This window comes from Nyctereutes procyonoides, unplaced genomic scaffold, assembly GCF_905146905.1.
Source record: "Nyctereutes procyonoides isolate TBG_1078 unplaced genomic scaffold, NYPRO_anot_genome, whole genome shotgun sequence".
In the NCBI taxonomy this organism is placed as follows: domain Eukaryota; kingdom Metazoa; phylum Chordata; class Mammalia; order Carnivora; family Canidae; genus Nyctereutes; species Nyctereutes procyonoides.
The window spans coordinates 23,227,651-23,253,409 of record NW_026575139.1 but is presented as its reverse complement, the minus strand read 5'-3'; the positions used below and the strand labels follow the sequence as shown (position 1 = coordinate 23,253,409).

General features: G+C 50.6%; 1 protein-coding gene and 1 pseudogene across 1 annotated transcript in view; one reads left to right on the top strand and one right to left on the bottom strand.

Annotated features, from left to right (window-relative positions):
- ESRRB (estrogen related receptor beta) overlaps positions 1-25,759 on the top strand; it is a 108,533-nt gene that overhangs the window by 25,756 nt on the left and 57,018 nt on the right. The window lies entirely within an intron of this gene.
- Positions 435-9,371, bottom strand: LOC129496296 (40S ribosomal protein S20-like; annotated as a pseudogene).

Below are 25,759 nucleotides of genomic sequence, written 5' to 3'. Positions count from 1 at the left end.
TGAGTGGTTTGCTTATCTATTTGGCAACAGTATTTTTTTTAATTTTAATTTTTTGTGGAGGGGATGTAGTAATGGGGCAAGATATCTGTGATAATCCCATAGAACTGGATTCCATGGATAATATACTGGGTAACACTGCCCTGGAGACATCAAGTGAGACACCACCAGTGTCTCAGAGCTTCCTCTGTCGTAACCTCCATCCCTGCAAATACTTGATTTTGGCTTCTTGGGCCTCTGTCGTATCTGATGTCTGGTGTGCCACACTGGCTGCCAAGAAGGTGGCCGGCCCATGATGGGGGCTCTCATGCACTTTGAAATTGCTGTGCACTGTCATGGTCTAACTGCCTGCAAAAGTAAAAGGACTCAAGAGAGAACTTTCTGAGAGTTCTTTTTTTTTTTTAACAACAGATAATCAATTTATTTAAAAGGTTGATCTAAACATCTGCGATGGTGACTTCAACCTTGACTCTAGGCTCCATACTGATGGGGGTAATCTGCTTAACAATCTCAGAAGGACTGTGCAGACCAATGAGTCGCTTGTGGATCCTCAACTGAAAAGGATCCCAAGTCTTAGAATCTTCACCACAAGGAGTCTTTCTCGTAGTCCTTCCACTATGAGATTCTTTTCCTTCGCACCTCTGATCAAGTCAGCACAACCTTTTCCAAAGATTTTACATTGCGGCTGGTTAGAGTAATTCTAATTCGGTGAATCGACACCTCTGGTTCCACCGGTGTCTTCCCAGTGTCTTGAAGTGCCAAGGCTGCCGTGCAGCTTCCTGACCGACTTGTTCCTCAGCGAGCAGCGGTGAGTCAGGAGCAGGAGCGGGGCGTCCTGGGCTCCGCTGTGGCTGCCACCGCGTCTTCCTCAAAGAGCCTTTCTGAGAGTTCTTAATTAGGGTGCTTTATTGGGTGCTCACTCAGGGCTGGAATGGTGCTAAGTGATTCATCTGCGTGATCTCATTTAATCTTTCCAACCATCCTTTGAACTAGGAACTGGTATTTCATTTTATAGAGAAAGAAATAGGCACAGAGAGTTTCTGTCACTTTCTAGTAAGAGGGAAGGCAGGATTTGAACCCAGGCTCGGGTGCTTCAGTACCAGGCCCTTTATCGCTGCCAGACTCATTCCTGCTGTGTGGTGGGGGCCTCTTAGGAGCACAGGAAGCAGAGTCCTCACCAGGCACAGTCTGAAATCGAGCAGTTTATCTGAAAGCTCTTCATTGATAAGACCCCTTCTGATGGCAGAAGGGAAAATTAGAGATGTTAGGGAAAGGGTTCAGGAAGCACAATGCCAGCTGGGGAAGAGAGGCATGTGTTTGTAAAAGGTGTTCGTATTTTGGAGGGCAAGGCAGAAGAACATTGGCTTAGGATGCCCTGGGCCGGCATCCCCCGGCTGGGGACAGACAGACAGACCCTGCTCAGCTCTGTGTTTCACTCCAGTGCCTAAAGGGCCCAGTCCCCCCCACTGTCCCCCGAGGTGATCCAGGAGAGGGCCAGGTGGGTGGAGGCCGTAACAGGCTGCAGGACTGTGCTGATTTGGAGCAGGACTTCTGGACTGGCGACTGGCATGACTTGGACAAGTCCGGGTGCTCTCAAATACCTGGCCTGACGCCTGCCCCAGTGACGTTGCTGCGTCCTGTCTTGCATACAGGGGCTCCACAGGGGAAGAGTGGTGTGCGTGTGCGTGTGGCTGGGTCTGTCTTCAGCAGCCAGTGCCCCTCAGGGCCCTCGCCCCTGCCACAGAAGCAGGTTCCCGGGCAGTGTGTCTGCAGATGTGTGGATGTGCCTGCACATCACACCTGCACACCACACCGAGTGGATTCCTGCATGGCACGCTGCTGGCTCAGCGGTTTAGCGCCACCTTCAGCCCAGGGTGGGATCCTGGGGACCCGGGATGGGTCCGCCTCGGGCTCCCTGCGTGGAGCCTGCTTCTCCCTCTGCCTGTGTCTCTGCCTCTCTCTCTCTCTCTCTCTCTCTGTCTGTCATGAATAAATAAATAAAATCTATAAAAAAGAAAAAAAACTATTAAAATGAGATTACACTGTAAAACAATGTAGCCTAATATAATGCAGTGTAATATGATCTCCTTGTTCATCATCTCATCATCTATCTCTCCCGCTAAAATAAAAGCTGCCTTAGGTCATAGACCTTATTTTTAAAGCCACACAATGTCCCCAACATCCCCTTACCCAATGAGTGACTTGGAGTGATCTTTTCTTAAGTGCCCTGAAATTTACACCTGTATATAAACTGCTCTCCCTCGGTGGAGCCCCTCTGGGAACTGCCCCTAGCTACCCCACTAACCCTAACCCTCCATCCCTTCCCCTTCCTCCCCCTTCTCCCTACCTCCTCCAGCCTTGCATCCCCCCCTTCCCTTGGTCTCCCTCCTCTCATTCCTTTCCCCTCCCCCCTCCAGCATTCCCTTCTACCCCTCCCCTCCCTCCCTTTCTCCTCCTCCCCTCCCTTCTCCCTTTACCCCCTTCCTCTTCCCCTAGTTCCTCCTTCCTTTCCCTATCCCCTCCCTGTTTTCCAAACCTCCCCTCCCTCCTCCTTCCCCTGCTCTCTTGGTATCCCCTCTACACCCTGGTGCTCAGAGGCATCCGTGGGTCCAGCCCAGCCTCTTGACTCTGCTTAATGATGATTTTGACTATTTTTTTTTTCCTAAGAGACAGGAAGTCATTTGGAACCAAGCAGATGAGCTAGTTTGTTGGCCTAGTTGGTAACCAACCCAGAGATGATAAATGAAGTGTAGAAATCAGACTAATATTTTTTTAGGATTATTATCATTATTTTTTTTTTAGCTAGGCCCAGTGCCCGGAGAGTGGGGAGGACTACCTCCTACACTTCCTCGTGAGGTACTGTGAGAACTTCGCCTCGGACAGCTGTTCATGGGCACGATCACAAGAGGGTAGAATGTTCTGGGTAGTCTCTCCCAGTGAGCCTGAGGAGGGACAGAGCCTCTGCAAACCAGAGAGGGACATGGACAAAGCCTGGAGTCATCAGGTGCCTGCTATGGTCGGGTTGGCAAACCACCCTTGGGATGAGGCTCTTCTGGGCCATGCCTTCTCCAGCTTCACAGTGTCACAGTGGGACCATGGCAGGGACTACCCCCTCACACTATGAGCTCCCCTCTCCTGGGCTCAAGCCCAGCCCTGCCCTTGGCTGGGCATCTTACTCTATTCTGTGCCTATTGTCTGCCTGGGAGAGCAGTTGCCCTGGAGTGTGCTGGCCTCTCCCAGGGGTGTGGGTGGGGTAGGGGGAGCTGGCCGTGCTTTTCCCAGGTGTGGAGGTGGAACAGGATGGAATGACTGTGCCCTGCCTCCTGGTCTCCACATTGCCATCCAGGCCCCTTGTTCTGTCCATGGTGCTGGCCCTTGGGCCCCGTTGCAGCTTCCTGCCCAAGCGCCAGGAGAGCTGAGACTCCTTTAGAGCCATTGTGCCTGCTGAGGCCTCGTGGTTTAGCAGGGATCCACACACATTCCCAGCCAAGGCTGCCCTAAGATCCTTACAAATCCATAGCACGACATACATATAAGTTCTCGTTAATAGAATTTTTATTGCAAAAATTATTTGGAAGGATTAAAAATTAATTTGGAATATTTTGGATGCCATAACTCATTGAATTTAAAATAGGTTCTCATTTCTTGGAAATCATCGAGCCAACTTATTAAGATAATCTCACCTACCAATTCTTGTCAGATGTGACAAAATGTTATGACTAGATCATTAATAAAGCAAGTTGACATCATGGTATGCTTTGTGGACATTTAACTAAACATTAAAGTTTTTTTGATTTTGCATTTTTTTCTCTACATATTTGAGAATTAATAATTTTTTTTGCATATTTCATACATGTGAGGGTATTTTTTTTAATTCACTGGCCAGAGGCTCTGTGTATATAGAGCTGAATGGACACACCAACTTTGTTCATCTCCCCTGCAGGAAGGAGCTGAGGAGAGAGGTGGAGAAGGAGATGTTGGCTGGGGAAGTCAAGGGTCTCTGAGAACTGGTTGGGGTGGTGCATGGGGCTGGGACTAGGTTCTGGACTCTGCTCTGATATTAACTTAATCTGTAAAAGGGTTTTTGAACCTTGTACTGTTGCCTGGGGTGCCTCCATAGATCCATTCAACCCCCTCCCTCACTATATTCAAGACTCTCCTCAAGGGGCTCCAACCTTCTGTAACACTTGATATAGTGTAAAGCAATTAATACTAAAGATGAATAAAGACAATGGGGTAGGGAGTGTCCTCTGTCATGGATTAGTTTGTTTACTTGCAGGTGGTCTGTCTGGATCCTCTTCCTGGGGGCAGGGATTGTGTTTTGTTTGCAGCAGCATCTCCAGCACCTAGAGCAGTGTCTGGCACCCAACCTCATACAGTAAAGAACTTGGCTCCATGCATGAGTGAGTGAATGAATCTTTGCCCCACTGCCTCTCCCGCGGCTGTTGGGGGAATCAGGCAAGAGGAGGCACACTGTGCAAATGAGAAACTAATGTGGCAGCGGCCCCAGGAGTCAGAACATGTTTTCTGTTTGCAAAGGGCTGTCTAGGTGGCTCACAGAACACCACGGTTCTCAAACTTTCATCTGGGTGACAGTCACTTGGAAAGCATGTTAAAGTACAGATGGAAGCCTCGCGCCCAGAGATTCTGATTCTTTGGGTTTGGGGCAGAGCCTGGGTAATCTGAACTGCACACACCCTCTGGGAAGAACTGGTGCTGCTGGTCACCAGACTGCACTGGAAGAAGCCCTCATGGAGAACTAGCTGGAAATTTGGCTTCATTTTGCAGATAAAGACATGATGGGGACGGTGGGGGGGGGGCACCTGGAGCATGTGGGTGCCTCCAAGAGGGCACAGGTACTGGGTTACTGCCTGGTGATCCTGGAATGGGGCACAGAGGTGCTGGCATTGGAGACAGAGCAGCCCAAAGCTAGTGAGCTGTATGCGTGAAGGCAGCCACTTGCTGCTTCCCCAAAGCAGAAACATTCCTCCCAGCTTGATCTCCTTGTGCCAAGTGGCCTGAGAATTCCTCTGGTGCAGCCCTGGGGTGGTCCCTATTGACGCTGGACCGCAGGTCCTGGCTACCCAGGCCTCTGACAGGCACCAGGCAGTACACAGCAGGCAGGTCACATGTGCACCAGCAACCTGAGGAAGACAGGGAATAAGGCTGTGGAGACCTGTGAGTCACCAGGCAGATCTGAGGGGCCATCAGGCCTTGGCCCAGAAAGGGTGCAAAAAAACCAGGCTCGTAATTGCTTCTGGTCATCTGGCCCTAACCACAGATTCATTCCACAAAGACGTATTAGGCATTTTCTATGAGGACACAGAGATGAGTAAGGTGGCCCCCATCCTCAAGGACCTTAACTAGACAAAATGAGCCCCAAGGCACAAGATGTACATAGAGCGATAAGCAGCCCCCAAATAGACAGTAGGCCCTCTGTAAATCTCTGTTGAGCGAGCGAGGTGCTGGGAGAGCATGGAGGAGAGAATGAGAAACACACCAGGGGAGGAGTCTTCGGGAAGGAAAAAGGAAAAGGGATTCCACATAAAAGGTGTGAAAGTGAGGAGGGCACTTGATGGGATGAGCACTGGGTGTTCATGTTGGCAAATTATTTTTTTATTTAAAATAGAAAAACAGAAAGTCATAAAATATTTGGGGAGTGACAAGAAATTGGATGGGAGTGGCAGTGTAGAGAAGAGAAGTAAAGGATGCCTTTCATTGAGCAGATAGTGCCAACCAGGTGATGGTAAGCTTTTTACGCACATCTCCTTAATCCTTTGAGATGGGTCCTGTTGCCACCACTCCCATTTTACAGTGGCATAGCCTGAGGCCCAGAGACTAAATGAATGCTCCAGGCCATTGCAGGTGTACGTGGCAGGGTCAGGTTTAACACTATCACTTAACCAACAACGTGAGCCTCCGTGTCTTCATCTGTAAAATGAAAAACTTGAGCTTCTCTGGTAGATTTTTTGGAGAGATTAGGAAAATTAGGCCTTGAATGCACATGGAAAATCTATGAAAGGGTCATTGGTTTCACTAAAAACCTAGTAACAGTGGTTGCCTTTGGGGAGGCTGTCTAGGGAACCAAAGATGAGGGGAGAAAGAATAACACTAGTCTCTGGGTCACTTATTGGGTCTCGAGTGTGGAAAGGTAAAGTGACTTGGAACCTTAGGGGAAGGTGTTAGGAGGACAGGGGGTTGGGTTTGAAAGGAGGAAGTCGTTGAGGCTGCTATTGCGGAATAGGGATGGCATCTGTCTGTAGTGCGCCCCAGCCCTCTCTCCCTTTGAGGGGAAGGACACCCTGGCGACAGGCTTCCTCCTTCCTGCAGTCTGTACATTTTATCTCTGCAGACTTCTTGCAGACTTGGTTTAAAGATCTCAGCTCAATACCATTAGAGTATATCTGCAGAGGGCCTTTTGTAAAATTGATTAGAAAGTGGGCTTTTGCATGTGGGGTGGGGGGTGGGGGTGGGACCTAATCGGATTTGAGCACTAGATGGCATCTAATTCCCCCGCATCTAGCAACTGGCTGGGGGGACCTCCCTGGGAGCCAGGGCCCCTAATTTGGTTTGCGAATACATTAGCCAAACAAGCTACGGGGCTCCTTTGGGAAGAGGGTTTTTGGGGGATGGGGCAGGAAGCCCTTGGAAGGCTGAGCTAATGAAGAAGGGGGTCTCTCTGTGTAGGTCCTGGATGTTCACTGTACCTGTGATTCCTAAGGGTATGCATTTCTGAGGCGTTTACCCAGTCGGGGAGAATGAAGCAAACTTCTAAGGGGACTTGGTATGGTATTGCCTGCCATTTGTTGAGCCCCTATGTATGTATATTTTTTTCAGTTTTTTTTTACAAAGTAATATTCACATGTGTAATAAAAAAGTCCAACAGTATGGGGATATAGGCAGTGACTGGTGTGTTACTCTTTCTTCCCTAAACCTTGGTTCCCTATAATTTCCCCAAAGTAACCACTGTTACCTGATTTTCTGCCTATCTTGTATCTTTTATGCAGGGTTTCCATTTACATGCATAGTTCTCTTAATCCCTCCCAGAAACCTGCAAGGAAACCCTAAGTGTCCCATTTTACAGATGGAGAAATTGAGGCTAAGACTGATTAAATGCCAGTTGATGGGTGGCAGGGCCAGGACCTAAAATGTCAGTGGTCTGGCTTTAAATCCAAACAAAAGGGGCTGCTCAAAGCTAACTATGAAGTACTTAGATCTTTACTTCTCTAACCCTCGCCTTGGGTTCACTCATGCTGTCCACTTGTACCCAAGCATCCTCAAAACAAAAGGGAAACTTCCGAGGGCATCTAGGTTATTTACAGCCTCCTTCAATTTGACAGCCCTTCAAGAGAGTGAGCTGCTTGCCTGCTTTATTTAGTGGGATCTTGCAGCCAGGCTCTTTCTGCCCACTTCCCTACCAGGCACTTGTGTGTGTGTGTGTGTGTGTGTGTGTGTGTGTGTGTGGCGTGCACATGTGCCAGTGGTAGTGCATGCTGCAAAGTAAGTGTAGCATTGGAACCTAGAGTCAGTGTCCAGCTTTGTGACAGATACTAATGGTACCAACCGCATAAGGTTCTTGGGAGGTCTGAATGATATAATGGCATGGAACTTGGTATAATGATATATTAACAATTATTAGTAGGGGCACCTGGGTGGCTCAGTGGTTGAGAGTCTGCCTTCGGCTCAGGTAGTGATCCTGGGGTCCTGCGATCTAGTCCTGCATCGGGCTCCCTGCGAGGAGCCTGCTTCTGCCTCTGCCTATGTCTCTGCCTCTCTCTGTCTCTCATGAATAAATAAATAAATCTTTAAAAAAAAAACAAAACAAAAACAAACTCAATTATTAGTATTGCTAGCTAGATAACTTTTAACCCATTACTCATCCATTCTGTGCAAGTTACAATAGCAAGGATATAAGAACAGTATATTAAAAAAATAAGAACAGTATATCGTTCTTATTATATGTTATTTAATATCTGATATTACTTAAAATAGCATTGTTTTAAATAAAATTAGTGTAAAAAATAAATAAATAAAATTAGTGTGATGCCATGCATACAGGAGATGCCTGGTTAATGTGATTTCCCGTTTTTCTTCCCTTCCCTTCACCAGCTTTAAATCAAGATCTTGGTTCTTTTATCCCTATTCTGAATCTAATTTCTGTAAAGTGAACCAGCTTCATTCCCCTGCTCAACACTTTCCTGAGCACCTGCTATTCACTTGGTACTCTGTACTGGGGCACAACGGCAAATACGGGCCGTGGACCCTGCCAGCAAGAGGCTAATAATCAGATAGGGAGACTGACCCAGAACAGGGGAATCAATTGTAGTGTGAGCTGTCTGGGGGGTGGGAGGGTGGGGAGTACAGGTGGGATAAAGGGACAGACTTACGGACTTCAGGCTCCCCACTACCTCCATTTCCCCTTCTGAGAAGTGGAGCTACCTCCCCCTCTTGCTTCTTGGTATTTGGAAGGTATTTGGAACAACCTGACTCATGTGGTTTCAAGCCCCCCTCTTCTTCCCATCACCTCTCCCCGACGCCAGGTACCCCATTCCCCACCTGCCACGTCTGCTGGAAACATGGGGCTGGGGCTCATGTGCAGGGCTGCAGGAGTGCATGGGCTGCCAGCCTGAGACCTTCCATCCCCACTTCTCCTTTTGGTGGCTCCTACCCACGAATATAGCATGCCCCACGGGCTCCTGACAATCCTCTGCCCCTCCCCTACGAGCTGTACCTCCAGCACCTCCATATCCCAACCCCAACCTCTCCCCACAAGGAGGGTTCTGTAGGGACCAGAACACCTGAGCCCCAGGGCTGTGCCGTAAAAGCCAGAATTATGTACAACTGGATTACCAGCGATTATTAGCTTTGCTTAAAGATTTTCCCTTTACACAAGGATTAGCTGCGGGGTTCCTTTAAAGAGCTAGCTTTGCTAATGCATTTGTACTGCGAAGAAAGGGTGCGTGGGGGGAGAGGAGGGACCCCGACTCTGGAGCAGAAGGTCCGAGTTCTCAGCCATCTGCGTGATGGGCACTTTACCTCTTGGAGGTCTCCTTGGAGAAGGGGGGGGGCTGCCCTGCCCAGCCTGGGTGGGGGCGGGGGGCGGCGAGCGGTGCGCAGCCCCGCAGCTCCAGGGGGGCCGCTCCAACCCGGGCCGACCTGCACCGCCCGGGGTGGGGTGCGACGCCGCCAGCTCCGCAGACGCTCCCCGCGGAGGCTCCAGGGCTCACACCCCTTAATTTAGCACTCAGGGATTTGGGGGGACCTGGCCCCTGCTCACCTCTCCACCCGGATGGCTCTCCCGCTCTGCGCTCACCTGCGGCTTTCCTGGCCCCGCCCCCTGCCACACCCCTCCGGGCCCCGCGCACCTGGTACATCTTCCTGGATGTGTCCCCGCAGCTTCCCACCTCTGGGACTTGCCCGGTGCTTGCCCAGCGATGCCTGGAAGGTTATTCCACACCTGCTCCCCTACTGGCCAGGCTGACACCTTCCTTGTCCTATAAAACAGCTTCGATGGCTCCTCCTCCAAGAAGCCTTCCTTGACCCTCTTTCCCTCAGCAAACGTGTGGTAAAGGAAATTAAATAAATAAATGAGTCGTGACTACTACTGCTATGGGGTACATGGGGGAGGAGACCTGGCTGGCTCGAGCGTGTGACTCTTGATCTCAAGGTCATGGGTTCGAGCTCCACGTGGGAGGAAGAGATTATGTAAAAAAAATTAAATATAATTTAATTATATTTAATATAAATGTGCTTCATCCTCAGGGACATGAAGCCTCTCTCCTGCCCACCCCAGGAAGCATACAGCTTGTCCTTCAGGGCAAAACCCTGGTTTTAGACAACAGGACTCGAGATAAATCCTGGCTCTACCCCAGCTGTATGACCAAATGCCTTTGCCCCTCAGATTTCCCATCTGTGAAATGGGATCGTAGCAGTTCTGACCCCTTAGGGTTGCTGCAAAGAGGAAGCAAGTCACTATGTGTGCTGCACTTAGAATAATAGTGCCTGGATGTAGCTCCGAGTTTGACGGTAGATTTTAGCATCTGGCCCTGGAATCAGAATTCCAAATTCTGGAACCTCGCTGGATCCCTCTGGGTCCTCCCCCGGCCCCCAGCATCCCCAGGTTGCTGAGCTTGTTGTTTATCTGACTTTTTCCTCACTCCAGTGAACTTTCTCACTTCCCTACCCACCCCAACCAGTCAGCACAGAAATAATCCAATTTAACTTGATTATTAGTCATTACTTTCTGCTGCTGTTTTTGTTTATTACTTTTTTTTCTAAACCATTCTAGATTTAATTGAGTTGATTGATTAGCACAATCACCGACTAGAAGGAGATACTCTGTAACCCTCTCCTCCCCCAGCCCATCTGTCCCTTAGAGGGGACCAGGGCTGAATGCTGGGGTCTGGGGTTCAGCCCTTCTCGGAGCCCCTACCCAGACTTGCGGTGGTGTAATTGGTGGGCTGGGAGCCAAGCACCTGACCTTGTCCATCCGAGTGACCTGGGGCCCAGTTCTTACCTCTCTGAGCCTGAAGTTCTTCATCTTTAAAAAGGGGATTGAACTAAAACGGGCCTCTGATCCCTTCCTACCCTCAAATTCTATGAAAGCTCTCCATCTGAGCTCCCCACTCATCCCCAGTCTGTGAATCATTCTTTCATGTGTGTGCCAGGTACTGTCCTAACACGTTCCTCTCCTTTTCTCCTTAATCCTCACGCCAGCCCTCTGAATAAGGGATTGCCATAGCAGTTTTACAGATGAAACACCTGAAGCTCAGAGACACTAAGTGGCTCACCTGAAGTCACACAGTGAGTGGGAGAAGTAGACATTGGAATGAGTCTGAACAACATCAAAGAGTGTCCTCTTCGTACAGTTTCACACCATGTTATAATATGCAATATTTTGAGAAAAGTTTTAAAAAAGTTCAGCTGATTTCCCCAAATTGCACTTCTCTTTTCGCTTTTGCACACTATTTTCCATGTATGCCCTTTATATATTGTGTATATGTGTAGCTGGTGCAAAGGCCCTGGGGTAGTAATGCCCTTGGAGTACTTGGGGAAGAGAAAGAGGCCTATGTGGCTGGAACAAGGGGAGAAGAGGGGAAAGTGATGTTGGAAAGGCAGCCAGGGCTAGTGCCCCCGGGGCTTTGCAGACCAGAGTTGGGACTGGATTCTATTCTCAAAGTGTTCTTCCATTGTCTTCCAATTCCTCTGGTATCAACACCTCGGCAGTTCACCCCCAGTGGATGTGGCATTATTCACCAACGTTGAGACTGTTTCCAGTGGTGTTTGCATGTGTGTGCACGTGTGTACACACGTGTCTGTGTGTGTTTGAAGTAAATACTACAGGCTACACTTCAAGCATGTGACTTTTTATGTCTGATGAACAATCTCAGTCTAAATCAGTAGGAATGAGGTAAGGGGTTCAGTGTTTGATCATATGTATGACTCTAGGCCACACCGTGACCTCTGATGGAGCAAGGACAAGGTGTTCTAGGCAGTGGACTCATGTGCACAGAGGGGCAGAGCTAAGGAAGAGCAAGCCTCAGTTCAGAGACTTCTGGCTGAGAAGGAGGCACCTAGGGGGTCAGAATGTAAATGCCTCCTGCAAACAGGTCAGCACGCATGGCTTTTTCACCTTCTTTTCAAAAGGCAAAGGGGGAGCTTTTTGCTTTTGTTTTTTTTCCAATTTTTAAAAACTTTTTATTGGAGTAGTTTTGCATTTACAGAATAACCACAGGGATGGCACAGTGAGTCCCTGTGCGCACCTGTGCGATTTTCCCTTTCACCGATCGCTTATGTGACCGTGGTGCATTTGCCACAATGGAGAGACCTGACATTGGTACATTACTTTCCTCTAAACTCTGTGCTGGGGGATCCCTGGGTGGCTCGGCGGTTTGGCGCCTGCCTTTGGCCCAGGGCGCGATCCTGGAGTCCCTGGATCGAGTCCCGCGTCAGGCTCCCGGCATGGAGCCTGCTTCTCCCTCTGCCTGTCTCTCTCTCTCTTTCTCTCTCTCTCTGTCATGAATAAATAAATAAATCTTAAAAAAAAAGAAAAAACTCTGTGCTGGATCCAGATTTGATTCCCGTTCCCACTGCTGTCCTTCTCGATCTCCCAGGATCCAGCCCACAATCCTGCATTGTTCTGGGTTGTCCTGCGTCTTTTTTTTTTTTTTAAAGAATGTCTTTTTTTTTTATTTATTTATGATAGTCACACAGAGAGAGAGAGAGAGAGAGGCAGAGACATAGGCAGAGGGAGAAGCAGGCTCCGTGCACCGGGAGCCCGACGTGGGATTTGATCCCGGGTCTCCAGGATTGCGCCCTGGGCCAAAGGCAGGCGCCAAACCTCTGCGCCACCCAGGGATCCCTGTCCTGCGTCTTTAATCTCCTCTGGTCTGTGACAGTTTCTTAGACCTTCCTTAGTTTCCGTGACCTTGACAGTTGGGATGCATGCTGGTCAGATATTCTGCTTTTGCATTTTTAAACTCTGTTTCCTTTTGGAATCCTGCTTTTGAGAAGCCATGAGATGGGGAGATCTAGCTCAGAACCTAGGAGTCCGAGGGGCCTGGGATTGGCCCCTGACCCCGGCCCACGAAACAACATTTCACAGGGAAACCTACCCTTACAGTGGGGGGTAAGAATACTTACCTCCCAGGGGCCCCCCCGAAGGTCAACTAGGTTTCAGGTCCAGTTTCATGTGTGGGTGGGCGCCTGGTGGCACTGATTATCCCAGAGACCTTGTTCACCTCCTCTCCAGGAGCCAGTTGTGAAAGGCCACAGGGTGTGACAACTTTGCAGGAGGCTGACACTTCGCAAAGCTTTTGAAAATGACATTCTTAATTTGATCCTTCTAATAACTCCATGAGCCTGCAAGGATGGGTTTTCCCTGCTCTGGAGATGCAGAAACCGAGGCCTAGAAATGGTCATCAGGAACCTGCTGAAGGTCATGGAGGAAGGAAGGGACAGAGCAGAGACTTGAATGTGGACTGGGGAGGGCCCAGGTGTGGTGCTTCTCCCAGCCTGGCCTGGCTGCGCTGGCCGGGCCGGCACCTGTCGGGTGCAGGGTGCATGTGCGAGCAGTAGCCCTGCTCTTCTGACCCTGGGCTGGAGGGGTTCTGTCGTGGGAGCCGGAGGCCTGGAGTTTGGCTAGGCAGACGCATCAGGGCGGGAGACTGGGGAGTTATGGATTCCCAGTCTTTACATGTCATATTGATCTCAGGCCATTGTATTATAGGCAGTGTTTCATTTTGTAATGTGGATTTTTTTTCTTTAGGTGATTTCATTTTTAACCCTTAAGTTACCTGTGAAACAGGCATCCAGCTTCCCAGGTAAATCTCAGGACCAAGTGTTCCGCTTTCTTCTACAGGGCCCACTGTGTCACCTCCTGTGTCATGTGTCTTCAGGCCTCTCTGGCAGATGGCTAAGGCTGTCTCCATTTTTCTGAAAGGGAAATAGAATGACTGAGACCAGAGAAGGCAAGTAACTATCTCAAGGACACACAGTCTCGGAGCTGGGGCACAAGCCAGACCAGTCGTTAGGCTTTTTCTACCAGATGTAGTAAGAACTCAGGAGACCCTTGTGCTGCTTGTTTAAAAACAAAAGCAAAACAAACAAACAAAAAAAATCCAGAAATGTAAACTATAAAAATGCAGTTCTGCCCTTTTGTGTGTGTGTGTGTGTGTGTGTGTGTGTGTGTGTGTGTGAGAGAGATAAGGTAAAAAAATATAAACAGTTTTGGCATCTAGACCAAAAAGCCAAAATTTATCCTTAATTCTATCAAGGCATGCAGAGGTTGGAAGGGTGGGTAGTCCTTTCCAGAAGGGGCTCCTGGGGCCTATAGCTGCCATTCCCTTGATATGGGGGGTTCTTATCCCATGTACGTTGAACTTTCTATATTCAGGGCTCACAGGCCACCCCCCTCCCCTACCCCCCTGACCTGCCCCACAGGTCTGCACACGGACGATGTGGCCCTGGGAATTCTTCTAGTTCTAGGTGACATCGTTTCTGCTGATCCTCCATCATCGGTCAGGTGTTCACATTTCTGAATAGCCGAGTATCTTCTGAGCAGGCTGTGTTCACCTGCTGGTCCTGATCAAGGTGGCTGGCCTTGATCTTTGTAGAGGTGGGTGGCACCCCGAGGGGCTAAATTCCTAGACATGGGTGTTAGGATGGATTAGAGATCAAGACGTGACCCTTCAATGGACCATAGAACCCGTGTGCCTCAACTTCAGTGGGCCTCAATAGATTTTTTCCCCCTCTGTAAAATAGGACTAAAAAATCCAGAGTTATTGTGAGGATTCACTAAGCTTCTATGTGTTAGCCAATTTGTACACAGTAAGTGCTTAGCAAGGAAGGAAATTCAGTGTTTTGATTCCATTAAATGATACAGCAGCATTACTGTCCTTTTTTTGTTCTCCAAAGGCTTTCATGTCTGTTTTCTCAGAGTCTTTACAACAAGCCAAACGAAGAGGGTAGTTTTTTTGGATCCCATATACCAGTATAGCTGCTGAGATGCAGACAAGAGTAGTGATATGGCCAAGGCCATTTAGTAAAGCAGTGGGGGCACCGAGGCCTGACCCTGAGGTCCCAGGGGGCTACCGGCTAGGTTAGGTGTGTCCCGCCTGACACACCTGCCGCCATCAGGGCCTTGTTGGCAGGCATGACAGCAGCCCGGCCCCTCCGATCTCCACTCACAAGGACATTTCTTTTCATTGTCCTCCCTCCCCTCCCCAAGAACAGCTGTGTTCCCCACGCCTGCTCAGACTTCCCAGGGAGGGAGGGCTCCCCAATCCCATTCTGCACTGTCAGAGGTTGGCTCCACCTCTCAAGCCAGTGGCAGGGCTGGTGTCATTGCCAGCAGCATCTTGGTGGGATGAAGGTTGCATTAGTGAGCAGTGATTGAAATGCAAAATAACATTTTGATCGAGCCAGCAGGCTGTTTATTTACCAGATCAATAGTCAGAATGCCCCATCTGGAGAAGTCCTGTGATAAGTGACAGCATTTCCAAGGGCAAGCCTGGTGAATCCATCCCGACCCCCACCAGCTCAGATTAGGAAAGGGCCAAGGAGCTTTCCCCTTTCTTCATTTTTCTTCTTCTATCCAGTCCACAGAGGAGATGCCTGAGACCCTGTGCGTTGTCAGACACCACTCCCCCACCCACCTCCCACCCCACTTGCTGTGCCTGGAAGGACCTGCTCCCAGGAGAGCTGAGGAACCACAGCATTGTGTTTATTGAGCACTCACTGCGTGTAGGTGCTCCAGTAGGGGCTTTGCATTGATTGTGTCATTTAACCCTCAGAGAAACTCTGAGGTGGGTATCTTGATGTGACCCATTTTGCAGACGAGGAAACAGGTATGGAGAGGCTGGTTGCACGACCAGTAAGAGACAAAGCCAGGATCCAAACCCAGGGGACCTGAGTGTGTGACCCTCACGCCTGAGCCCTGTGGTCGGGGAGTGGCAGTGAACCCTTCCCACTTGTATGGAGTCAGGGCTCTGGCTCTGATGTTGAGGCAAGATTTCCCAACCCTACTTTTTAAAGGTTTTTATAAATTACATAGATTTTTCTATTAAAATATCTTTTTAAACTTTTTTTTTTAAGATTTTGTTTATTTATTCATGAGAGACACAGAGAGAGAGGCAGAGACATAGGTAGAGAGAGCAGGCTCCATGCTGGGAGCCCGATGTGGGACTCGATCCCAGGACCCCAGGATCACACCCTGAGCCAAAGGCAGCTGCTCAACCGCTGAGCCACCCAGGCGTCCCCCCTTTTTTTTTTAAACATTTTGAACCCAGATGTGTTGATTAGTGCATCTGAGATGTTAGCTTCTTGAAGTTTCTTATAAACACATTACATGATTTTGAGTACTTAAACAAGAACAACAAAGTAAGAAAAATCCATACTTCCTTCCTAAAATCTTTAAACCAGGATTGGTGGAATTCAATGGGCACTGATGGTGAGGTTGATCCTTTAGGTTCCTTCATCAGGGATTGTTGGACTTGGGTCTCTGGGTTCTGCTCTTATAACACTGGCTGGATTCCTTGCTCTGACTGTGGTACTCTGCTATGGCTCAGGCCTGGGCCTGTCCCATTCTTATTGGGTGCAGGGCTTGGGGACTCCTATCCCACCCAACTCTCAGACCTCTTCGTTCATTTATTCACTCAATCAATGTTTATGGAGCCTGTGTGCCTGGAGTGTTCTAGACAGAGGGAACAGAAGGAAAGAGACACAGCCCCTGCCCTCGAGTACAAAGGGCAGAGGCCCTGCGGTGGGAACTCAGTGGTGCTGTCAAGAAACAGCGGGGGCAGGCAGCCCCCGTGGTGCAGCGGTTTAGCACCGCCTGCAGCCTGGGGTGTGATCCTGGAGACCCGGGATCGAGTCCCACGTCGGGCTCCCTGCATGGAGCCTGCTTCTCCCCCTGCCTGTGTCTCTGCCTCTCTGTCTCTCATGAATAAATAAATAAATAAAATCTTAAAAAAAAAAAAAAGAAAGAAAAGAAACAGCTAGGGGGCAAGTGTGGCTGCCACAGAGTGAGCACAGGGCAGAGCAAGCAGGTGACAGCATCTCTAGTGGTGGTGTTGGATCCTGGGGCCCTTCTGAGCTGTGGTGAGGACTCCTGCTTTCCTGGCAGTGGGATGGGAAGCCTCTGGCTGTTTTGAGCAGAGGAGTATTGTGACTTAATCCCTTTGGCCTTGTAACTCTGGCACTTTCTGGGCCTGGGACCCCTGGCAAGATATTTAGGCCCTCTGCAAAATGGGGAAATGATAGTACCTACCTCCACAGGTTGTTGCAAGGGACATAATGCATGTGGTCCCTTGCCTGGCAGGGAGCAGGGCCTTGGCAGGTGGGCACGCTCACCAGCATTACAGGGGTCAGAAGCAGGTTCCCAATTGGCTTTGGTGCCAGGTCCCCACCTGTCCAGTTGAGTTAAGATGTTTCTTTGCCATCTGCCCAGGCTGCTCATTGGTACAAGGACTAAAAAATTGAGTCTGGAAGACGAAAGGGTGCTGGGAGCCCCAGGCCTCCTGTGTCATCCCTGCAGTGCACAAAGCCACACAGGAAGGCCCCCTGCCAGGTGGTGTCTGGAAGCCTTGTCCCCCTCCCTGGGTCTGCACACTGCCCTACAGGCACACACGTGGGGAAGTGGGAGGTAAGCCTAGCCCCAGTAATGCACAAACGAGACCCAGGTGTGTGATTGTGTAAGGAGCAGCTGGGAGGTCAGCAGTGTGAGCCGCGCACCTTGCATGCTCCCTCAGTCTTAGGTTGCATCAACAGAAGTATAGTGTCAAAGATGAGAAGAATATGAGTACTGCTCTGCTCTGTACCTATCAGAATGGACCTGGAAGGCTGTGCTCTGTTGTTCCTCTTCGTGAAGAGCAGAGAGAACAGATGAGTTATTCTTCAAGGAGGACAAAGTGTAAGCAGGGGTGAGTGTGAGTCCAGGACTAGGGGATGCTGCTCCTCATGAGGACAGGCAGGGTTCCTCAGGGAGCAGGAAGCTGCCTTCAGCAATTAGGAGGACTGTCATATAGAGGGGTGAGGGGGGTCAGACTTGGTCTGTAGGTCCTGAGAGGATTGTATAAACCGTAATTGGAAGTTCCAAAGAGAAGTATTTTGGCTCTTGATAAAGAATTTTTTTTTTTTAAATACACTCCCAAGTGGTCGGAAGATGGGAACAGCTGCCTCTCGAATGAGGGATCTCCTCTTCCCTGGGATCTTTAGCAAAGGCAGGCAGCCAGGGACAGATCAGAGGCCTTTTGAGGTCCTGGTCTGCTCTGAATGCCTCTGGCTGGAAGAGGGCCCTGCCTTCCTCTCCCCACCTCCCTACTCTTCTTCCAACAGAGTGCTTTCCCTGAGCGCCTCTCTCCCTCTCGCTCTGCTTAACTGTCACCTCCTCTGTCTGGCCAGCCTATCTGGCGCTGCCCCATCCTCCCATCTGTCCCCTTCCCCTGCACCAATCACTAACTGAGTGTATACTATTTTGGTTGTTTACATGCTGTGTGAGGTCGGGTGGCTCACAGTAGCTATTATTACATGCAACCCCACTCTTTCAGTGGCTTAACACAGTAGATGTTTCCAGCTTGCCCATATGATATTTTGCTTGACAGGTAGCCTTTCATGAGGTTATTCAAGGGCCCAGGCTCCTTCCAGTTTGTGGCTCTGCCATCCCTCAGGGCCCCAGGGCCCCCTCCTGGACCATCTGCCTGGATCCTGCATGGCCCCCCAGTGGGGGAAGACAGAGCAGGGGGTGCAGGGTGGGGAGTACCGTGGGAGATTTTGATGGACCAGATAAGGAAGTGACTGACATCATTTTGCCCACATGCCATTGGCTGGGACCTACTTGATGTCCGCAGCTCATCGAAAAGAAGGCTGGGAAATGTAGTCTCCCTGATGTCTGGGAAGAAATGAAATTGCATTTGGTGAACTCATAGCAGTCTCAGCTATACTTATTTATCATTTTCCATTGAATCCATGTCATCATCTATTGTTACAGGCACCATTATTCTTGGAGCCACTAATCAAATTAAACTAGAGCATACCATCGATTCAAGATGCACTCAAGATGCATTCATGTTTGCCAGGATGTTAAAATATGAAAAGATGGTGTAGCTTAAGGTCAACGAGATACAGTAGTCACTCCTTGAGGGCAGGAAGTTGTCCACTTTGTGCAATAATCCATCCCCAGGGTTAGAAGAGTGGCTGGCACCCAGTAGATAGCCAAGGAATCATAATGGAATGGCCGAGAGAGGGAGGGAGTGGATGAATGGATGAGATGGTATGCGAATTCCTCTCTTGGTTAAGTATCAGAATGCCCCTCATGTGGGCTGTTGTGTCAGGGAGTCAGACTGTGCTTACCCTCCTGGGCAGAGGTGCCGCTGGGTTTTTGACCAGGACTCCCAGGACTCTGACCCTAGCCAGCACCCTTCTCTGCTGCCAGCTTCTATTTTCTTCCCCCTCACTGCACGTTGGTGCGAAGTGTGACCTGGTTCACTCTTGAGCTGTCCATCTTACTGGTTCTGTTCCTGGCAAGGCAACACAGCTCATGGGAGGAACCCATTGGCCCAACTCGGGTCAGGTGCACACCCCTGGGTCAGTCGGCTGGGCCAGTGGCGTAGAGGTCTGTAAGAACGTGGCAGTTCCTGTGGTAGGGAACTCTCTCTGTGTGTGGGTGTGTGTGTTTGTGCACGTGCGTGTGAGCATGGTCATGTTCATGCCAGTAAGAGACAGAGAATATTGGAGTTGGGTGTCAGCTCCTAGGAGAGAGGCTAGTTAGTTCTGATAGTTGGTTCTGATAGAGCCTGAATAAGGAGCCCCTTTGCCTGAAAAGGGACCTTCTGGGTGGAAGTTCGAGCATGCAGAGAGGCATACAAATGCATGATTAAGTGGTGGATACGTAGGTGCCCGGATGGATGAATGCTGGGAGGAGGAGAGACTAAGCAGCCTTGCTTGGAGTGGGATTGGGCATTTAAGGGACCCTAAGTGGAAGCCATCTCATCCCCAAAAGAGGGCTGCTGTAACTTCGGCTAGCATTTATTTATTGAGCACTTACTGTGTGCCAGGCACGATCCTAAGCTCTTTTCTATATTAATTCGCTCATCCTCGAGACCACCTTATGACATGACTATGATAATTCTCATCCCCATTTTACAGATGAAGAAACTGAAGCACAGAAGGGTTAAATACACCAGAAGGGACCGAGCCGGAATTCAAACTCAGGCAGTCCAGCTCCAACCACTAAGCTCCATGGCCCAGCACCATGGCTCCTGTGAGGATGAAGTGCCATCTGGAAGTTGCCAGATGTGTTTAGTGACCGTAGGTTTTTACCACATCGTGGCTTGACATAGGGCGAAAATAAAATCAGGCTCAAGCAGAGTTCAGATAAATTCAAAGATATCAGATCTCCAGTAGCTGTGGAAAGGAAGGATGCTGGTGGCTCGTTGGGGGGCATCCCCAAATTTGTGATGCTGTCCTTCCTCCAGACACTCCCTGTTGTGGTGTCTAGAGCCCAGAGCTAACGAGGAAGACCCAAGGAAGAGCCATCTCTGGGTCCTGCTTGGGGGCACTGCACTAAGAGGATCGTGGGGAAGGCTGAGGTTGAGAATTGGGCCTCCCCAGAGGGGTCCCCTGTGACTCATTTGCCCAGAGCTGCTGTCAGTGGGCCGAGCTCGGCCAGTGCAGGGACCCTCTGGGCTGTCCCAGGGCGGCTGCTCCATGTCCCCTCGTCTGTCCCTGCTTCGGCAGAGCGTCTCTCTTCTCATTATGATGGATGCAGCCTGGAAAATCAGGGATAAAAGGCTCCGATTGAAAGGCACTAATTACCCATCATTATTTTCCACACCGTAATTTGTGTGGAACGAGATTTCAATCAGTTGTCCGGGACCAGCCTGGTTTTGACTAATCTTTCTAAGACAAGATGCTTAATTACAGATTTCTGCCGTAGCTTCAGCAAACAGGGGGAGGCAGGCTCGCGCTGAAGCCACTTTGCCATTGGGTCATTTTGCGGTCCTGGGTCCCGGAGAGGGCTCCACGGGGAGGAAGGGATGAGGGGGGTTAGGAAAAGTCTCCCTGGAGGAGACCAGATCAAATCGAGGTGCCACCAGAGCGGTGCTGTGGTAGTGTCGTTGGCAGATGGAGGGTGGCAGGCGGGCCCCTGCCTGAGTCACCACTCACTGTGCCTCTCAACCCCAGGCAGCCCCCCAACCAGCCTAGCTCTTTCGTTAGTAACTTCGAGAATCACAGCTTCTTGGGGCTTCGGTTCCTCAGCTACCTGTCACCGGGTGGGCAGCAGAATCCTGGAGAACTTACAGCCCACTGACTCCTAGCTGTGCTGGTGTGTCTGTCCAGGAAAATGGGTCCACTGTTGGAAGAAGATACACGTATGCAAGATTTCGATCACCGGGAGCTGTGAAAATACTTTTTACTAAAAGAGGTGATTCAGACTACTCGGGGGAAAATGGTTTGAATTAAAGAAATATGTGAGTTTAAAAAAACGTATATAATTATTGGACCTCATATGTACAGGATTGGATTAATTATAATCCTTGATTCCTAATACATGTCACCATTGGCCACTTCTCCCTCCCTCCCTCTCCCCTTCTTCCCTCCCTCTCTTCTTTCCTTCCTTCCCTCCCTCGCATGTAATAAGTGCCCACAAATCCATATCCCAACAGGAAGCTGGGACAGTTATTCACATTCAGCCAAGCAGCCCTCCCCAGCCTCTCCCCCTGTTAAAGGCTCCTTCTGCATTCTGTAAAAAAAAATTTTTTTTTTGTATTCTTTAAAATTTTTAAAGGGAGTTTAGCTGTGCTACTTTCAGGTTCCTTGAGGGGCTGGTTCATAACAAGTAAAGCCTTGCTGGAGGGTCTGAGGGTCTGCTATAATGAATAGCTCGGTGGCCCCTGGTTAACGAATTAATTATGGAAATGTACATAAGAGTCTCTCAAGTGTTCAGAAACCATTTTTCTTCTGTATAGTGGATTCCCGTTTCAGGCTTATTTATTCTCTTAATTTGCCTAACAAACCACTCTCCAGTCCTGGCAAATGGCAAGTTCCTTATGGAATCTCTATCTGGGGACTTGGTTGGGGGAAGAGCTTTGCTGGTGGCCAGGTGCTGGGTTTTCTGGAAGGGGTTTCCTGGGAGAATCACAACAGTGGCCCGCGGCCCAGAGTACCTGCACAGCACCAGCTTGGGCCACGCGTGTTGCCTCCAATACTTCACACTCACACAACACAACCCTGTGAAGGAGGTGCTATGACTGAGCCCATTTTACAGATGAGCACTCAGGCTGAGAGACAGTGACAGCTGGGATCATCTGATGTCAGAGGGCAGGCTTCAACCCTTAAGTGACAGAGCTGCTGTTTTTGCTCTTACACGTGTGGTCTCAGCACAGAGCCAAGACAGCCTTGGGAGCACAGGCCCTCTGCACGTGACCCGGATCCTTGTGGGTAGGGGGATGGGCTCTATCTCACAGAGGAGAGCAGGCCCGGCCCAAGGCCAAGCAGGCCAGTCCAAACCCCTTCCCTCTATGAGCTTCTGTTTTTCTAGAAGCTTCCCTCCTGCTGCCTGCCCACCAGCAGGCCATTGCGAGGGGGCCAGACCTCTGAGATTCCAGCTTTGTCTCTTGCCGGCACACTGGGATTTCTCCAGCTCTACAGATCCGTAGCAAAATAGCTCAGCAGTTGGGGTTTCATTCAGAATCTCCAGGATTCTGTTGGTCTGGGTATGAGGAAAATCTTCAACCCACTTCGTTGTCCAGCAGAGTGTCTCCCACCACCCCCACACACCTGTCCTGCCTGGTGAGCTCAAGCAGCCAGGAGGGCAGGCCACTCTGGGGCACAGGGCTTCACACTGGGTGCTGGAGGGCCAGGGGCAGAGAGCTGGCTGGGGCGGGAGGGGGGCCGTGCCTAATCAGACAGTGGTGAAATTAAGGCCAGGACAGCTCTATCTGTGCTTCTGTTACCCATGGGTCACAGGGGCAGTGATGCCTCCAGGGCCTTCAACCACTGACTACTGCTCTTTCAAAGCCTGCTTAGATGGGGCCTCTGTCCCCTCCCATGAAGTCGATAGTCATCGACCCATTTGGGAACTGGGTCCCAGCCAACCACAGATGATGGACTCGATGTGACCCCTTCCTCCCCAGAGTGAAGTGTCAGCCACCTCCCCCCATCCCGAGACTGCACCCTCCCTGCAGGCCATCTGGGCACCCACCCTGCGCTGCATCCTCCTGGGCCTTGGTGACCAGGCTATACCTCTGACATCTTCCCTGACCCCCTCTCCAATCCCCTGGCTTTCTTGTTCCTTCCTTTGGTCTACCCTGGGCCTGCACCCCCAGAAGCCACCATGCTTCTCTTGGCTCCCCCCACCCAATCCTGTTTCCTTCTGGCCCTTCTGCTCTGATCCCCTCTGTCTCAGACCTGCACCATTCACTGGCCCAACCCTGTGCTCCCAGGTCCCCTGGCCCTCCTCCTTCCTCATAGATCTATGTCAGTGGTTCTCATCTGTGGGGGATTATCCCCCAGGGAACATTCAGCAATGTCTGGAGGTTTCGGTTGTTCTCTCTGGGGCAGGGAGCAGGGTGCTATGGGCATCTAGCGGGCAGAGGACATGGATGCTTGGAAACAACCTGCAGTGCAAGTGCAAAGCATGGCCCCACAGTGAAGAACTCCCCTGCCCCAAATGTCAGTAGGGCCAGATCAAAGCTGCTGGAGACGGGGCTTCCCCTGCAGAGTGGACTAAGAAGCCTGGTAAACCCTGCTCCGATTTCTCTCTCCTCCCTGCACAGTTGCTGTTGGAAGTTTCCTTTCTTTTCCTGGACTTCCTGCCCTCAGCCTTCACTGTGTGCCTCGGGCTTCATGGACTGAGTGGCGGGGGCAGGGAGCTGAGGGGTCTCAGCTCTCCTCTCTGCCCCCCCCCCCCACAAACTTCCCTCTCTCTCTTTTACTGCTTTATCTCATTTCTCTCATACCAGATTCATGTCAAGCTTCAGGCTGCATCATCCCCATGGTACTCAAACTTGATGCCCCCAAGAGTCACACATCTGGGCTGCTAAAGCAAACCCACCTGAAAATGCAGACTTGTGGGCCCCACTTGCAAGGTCTCTTCATTCTGTCTGCAAATATGAATGAATGAGTGAGTGAATGAATGTAGGAAGACCAGTGGGGCACAGCAGGGGAGCCCCGGTGAGCCTAGTACCCTCTGGCCCCGTCTGGTGCTCTGCACACTTGTGTATGTTTAGCATCTGCCCTTTCAGAGAGCCATCGAGCTTCTTGAGATGGTGGGCTGTGCTTATCATGACCTGTCTAGTCCTCTGGCCAGCAGTTGGCACATATTAGGTGCCTGAAATAGGCGTTGACTCTCCTTAGAAAAGACACTGTGGGCGGGGCACCAAAATAATGGTCATGGGAGAGATGACTGTAGGAGTGAAACCCTCAACAGCCTCCATCCCCACCCCAACTCCATGCATAGCTGGGATGCAGGTGACAAATTAGTGGCTGGATTTCCATGCAACTCAGAGGTCAGGGTCAAGTTTGCTTCCTTCAGCCCTGGAGTCTCTGAAGATGAGATGATAAAAGGCCTGTGTGAGGAGGCCAGGTGAGGTGAATGATGTAGGTATTGTGACGTAGTGCTACCGACCCGATGTTCCCGCGGGTCACTGAGACCGCAGATAAGGAACTGGGGGGACTGCTGTAGTTGCTGTAATTCCTGCTTATGTCAGGCATCCCGAAATCTCAAATTCTCTTGAGTTTGGGGAGAGGTGGGGATGAGGGCTGGGGTCTGGTTGCTCTCTACCCAGCAGGGCTTGTCACAGAGGGCCTGGGGTATTCCTGTGACCTGCAGAGCCTGGAGCAGTGAGCAGCAGGGGATTGCACGTAAAAGGGCCCCTGGTCGGCTCTTTTCTGTGGGGAGGTCACCCAAAAGTGCTCTTGTGCCTGCTCGGGTGGATTTTCTGTCTGGATGATGCCCTGCCAGGCTGATGGTGTTTTTCCTATGGTCATGCCAGGGACCTGCTGGGGGACGACGGAGGGGAGGCAGGTGGCCGTGTGGAACTCAGGAGAATAACGGGGCACCAGTCAGAGCTGTAAAAGGATCCAGAGGAGACCCTCAACCGGGGAACGCTCTGCCCATGTAAGGGAAACATGGGGCTTGTAGGAGAGGCGTCTCAGGGACTCAGATACATTTGGTTTGGAACAGAAGAGATGGAGAGCCTCTATCTTCAAACACTACATTCCAGTAGATAAACTTGAGAGTAGGAGCCTTATATGTATCTTTTATCTTTGTATCTGCAGCTCCCTGGTTCTGATTAGAACTGCCTATGGGGCAGTGAGTTCCCTGTCTCTGGACGTGTTCAACTGTAGATGGATGGGACAACCCCTCGGGAGGCGTGCTAAAGATGAAATCGTTAATGGCGAAGGCCCCTCCCCGCTATGAGATTGCATTTGGTGGTGTGGGGGTGCTTTGAGGGTGTGGCAAAGCAGCCCCTTCCCTTAGTGGTGACCAGTCCTTTCCTCAATAGACTGCTCAGGAAACAGGGGCTCCCTCTGAGCATTATTGGAGGTCGGACAGTGGCTGTTACCCAGTGGACCCTCCAGCATGAAGACCTTCCCTCCCAGCCGGAGCCATCTTTCCGCCAATGGGGCTGTAGCGCTGACCGGTTAGCCCTTTTCATTCTCCAGGAACTTTCTCTCTTTCCTTCCTCTGCTCTCTGAGCGTTAAGAGTTGGGCTCCTCTTTACCTCCACATGGCCAGACCAGGTCAGGGGCCGATGGACCCAGACGCAGCCTCCTGACTCCAGGTCCTGGCTGGCCCCAGGGGTCTTGAGTGTGAGCCACAGCTGGGTTTCCCTAAACATCCACCTTCATCACTCTGCTGTGAGCTTTTCTTGCCCCTTTGGAGAGAGGCTCTTCCCCTTGTCCTGGGACCCTGTGGGAGAGTCACACCTTGCCTGACTTCTTACCTACCCTGCATGGTTCTGGGAGGAGGGTCTTTCATTTTGGGAAACATTTGATCCTTTACAGGGATCCTGTCATGTTGGTAATGCTCCCTTGACTCTGGGAGTGAGGCAGGGACTCAGAGCTTGAGATTTAGGGTGAAGAAGCTGCCGGGGACACACGGAGCTGGGGTTGGAAGGCCCCCTCATGATGTCTCATGGAGACACAGTGTCTGGGGCCGGGTGGGGCTGGGAAGCCAGGCTGCTGAAGGGTTAGGAAGGGACATGAGGGAGGGGGCCTGGAGCCACTTTCCAAATGTGCCCTGGGCCAGAGGCCAACC